Source organism: Raphanus sativus, chromosome 3, assembly GCF_000801105.2.
Source record: "Raphanus sativus cultivar WK10039 chromosome 3, ASM80110v3, whole genome shotgun sequence".
Taxonomy (NCBI): domain Eukaryota; kingdom Viridiplantae; phylum Streptophyta; class Magnoliopsida; order Brassicales; family Brassicaceae; genus Raphanus; species Raphanus sativus.
Genome location: NC_079513.1, coordinates 10,577,199 through 10,580,195, shown reverse-complemented (window position 1 = coordinate 10,580,195; position 2,997 = coordinate 10,577,199). Strand labels below are relative to the sequence as shown.

The 2,997-nt window shown below is 28.1% G+C and overlaps 1 long non-coding RNA gene across 1 annotated transcript; it reads right to left on the bottom strand.

Annotated features, from left to right (window-relative positions):
• Positions 1–1,925: 1,925 nt before the first annotated feature.
• LOC108846737 (uncharacterized) lies at positions 1,926–2,565 on the bottom strand. Its single transcript, XR_001948705.2, has 2 exons — positions 2,156–2,565; positions 1,926–2,087 (listed from the first exon to the last, which is right to left on the bottom strand). It is a non-coding gene; the product is annotated as an uncharacterized LOC108846737 (long non-coding RNA).
• Between the last annotated feature and the right edge of the window lie 432 nt (positions 2,566–2,997).

Genomic DNA, 2,997 nt, shown 5'->3' with positions numbered 1-2,997 from the left:
CTTAATGGACAATGATTATCACAATTCATCCTCAAATGAAAAAAAATTAGAGTTCTTTTTCTTTATCAAGAACCATCGAAGATGAGATAAGTCAAAAAGTTAGTTGTTTCTAATTCTAATTCGTTGTATCATATTCATTTACTTAACATTCCAAAATCCACTTTGTAGCGCTCTCGAACTATCTTTTGTAGATTTCATTCTAAATCAGCTATTTTTTGTCAGCAGAGTTATGATTTTTTTTTTTGCAGGCTATGATTTAGAGTCCAAAGGTAACCAATGAATAAAAATGGTGGGTACCTCTCCACTATTTGAAATTTACACCATTCATAGAGATTATTTATTCTCCAATGTTGTTTTTCATTCCTTTTAATTTAGGTAATCATATAATAAAAATATTCCTTATTAAATCTTAGAAAACAATAAAAAACAAACATTCCTTATATTTTGTTCATCTTTTTTCATTCCCTCCTTGTTCTTATTATTTTTTTAATAGTCGTCAGTTAAAGCTTTAGTCAGTTAAAAGCCAGTGAAATTTGAGAAAAATATCAATTTTGTAGAAATTGCGGTAGATTTAAAGAAGGATTCTCCTTTTGCCAAAACAGTCAAAGAAATACTGAACTTACACACTTTTGCCAAAAAACACGAACACTTCATTTTTTTGTCAACATATACACGAACACTTCATTAATCTATAAAAACATATGAACTAACGTTGTTTTGCTCAATAAAAAATTAACAAAATTCACCGTAAAAAAATACTAAAATTACACTTTTTGCTAAAAAGCATGAATTCTTTTATTGATCCAAAAATATAAACGTTTTTTGGTTAAGACAAATTATATATAAACAAAGAATCTAAAATCCGAACTGAAAACAAGTTTATATTTTTGGATCATTTAAAAGTTTATGCATTTTTACAAAAATGTGTAAGTTCAATATTTTTAAGGTGAATTTTGTTAGTTTTCTTTTTTTAGCAAAACAACGTCGTTTTGATTTCAGTTAAAATAATAAAAGTCGGTTAAGTGAAAATTAAAATTGACTAATTTATACCTAATTTAGCTATGTAAACACAGATTTGCATGTTTTTGGGTTGATATAAAGTCTGTGTGTGTTTTTGACAAAAGTGTGTAAGTTCAGTATTTATTTGACTGTAGAAATTGAGATAGAGTCAGAAGTATTCTCCTTGAGAAAAATTACTAGTTGCCTCACATATGAAACTTTATATATAATTTTTTTTGACAAATATATAATTATATATGGCCTCGTGCGTTGCACATATTTTATTTGATGTTTAAGTTTTATAAAGAACATAAAAATAATAAAGCATTTTATTATAGTTTTATGATTTCTTTTGCATATGTTGTGTAAGATTTATTTTATAATCAAGAATTCATGTTCCCACATAAGTTCCAGCTAATATTTGTACTTTAATAATCATGGTGTATAGGTGAATTGTTATCCATTTTTATACTTAGGACTAGAGAAAATATCCATACCCAAAAAATTAAGAGGCATTTGCATAGAAAATATTAAATAAGGTAGTAATTTGCACAAATGGAAAAACAATAAAAGTTAGAGAGAGAAACGTAGTAAAATTACATGATTATCCCTATGAATGTTCACAAAATGAAGAAACAAACCAACTTTCGATCTAGATGGTTATATTTCAATGTATCCGGATATTTTACATCTAACAAACCTATGTTCGTTTTAGATGGTTATATTTCAATTTATCCGAATATTTTCCATCTTAACTGGTTATTATATTAGTGGTTTGGCTAACTTAAATATTTATCTGGATAATATTATTGTTAGATGGATATTTCGATTAGTAGTCGACTATCATTATAAACTCAAACTCTCATAAATTAAGTAATATATCAATTATCCGGGTATCATTATTGTTAGATGAATTTTTCAATCAATGGTCAGCTAAATGTATATCATAAATTAAATAATATATCAATTATCCGGATATCATTATTGTTAGACGAATTACAAAACCATGAGATCCCCGATGTATCATCATCATCATCACCTTCTGATCCACTCACATCCTAGCCTTCTTCAATCCATTTCAGATTTCACTACAAACGGATTCAGACAATGCAATTACCTACCAAAAAAGAAGATGTGCAAGAAGAAAACAACAAACCATCGGAAAGCTGGGGTTTGTCTTTAGAAGATAAACCCCTAGATGTGGATGTTGAAGACTTTTCTAGTTTCTTTTTAGTGCACGTTGATTGTTTCCGATCAATTGCTCCGCCGACGATCTCCTATCTCAACGACCCACCACTTCCACTCCGTTCCTGTACATAATACGATTCTCACGACTTTCTAAAAGTTTGGGAGAAAGGCGGAGACAACTAGGCTTTATTTAAAAATAATTTTAGTCATAAAGTGGATATGAAAGAGGTAAATGCACTTAAAAGAGATTAACATGGTGGGAAACCAGTTCAACAAAAACATGGTGGGGGAAGAAGAAGAAGACGTGAAGATAGTGACTCATAATTAAATTAAAACATCAAATTGAATTTCATCTGGACTAGTAGGTTTGTCTAGGAAGAATAGAGGTGCTTTTGCCATTATAAAATAAGAATAGTAAAAGTTCCATTTTTGCAAATTACCTGGTTATTGGTGTATATGGAGTGAAATTACTCAAAATTAAATTGAATCTAACTTGAAGTAAGAATTATAGTGAAATTAAAATATTGAAAGTTAAATAACGTTAATCGAATCAATGACAAAATCCCACTTTCTTATGTACAAATTTAATATATTTTATTAACTTTTTATATGTTATTCTTCTGAATTTAAATATATTCTAATGTTTTTTGGTCATTTAGTGAAGGTTGTATTGTCATTTTAGGATCCTTGAATTTTTTTTTTTTTTTGAATTTCATCTATATATTTTGGTTTGCATGATTTATGAATGTTTAGTTATTCAACCAATATAAGTCATCTGGGATCATCATCTATATCATGTAATTAATGACA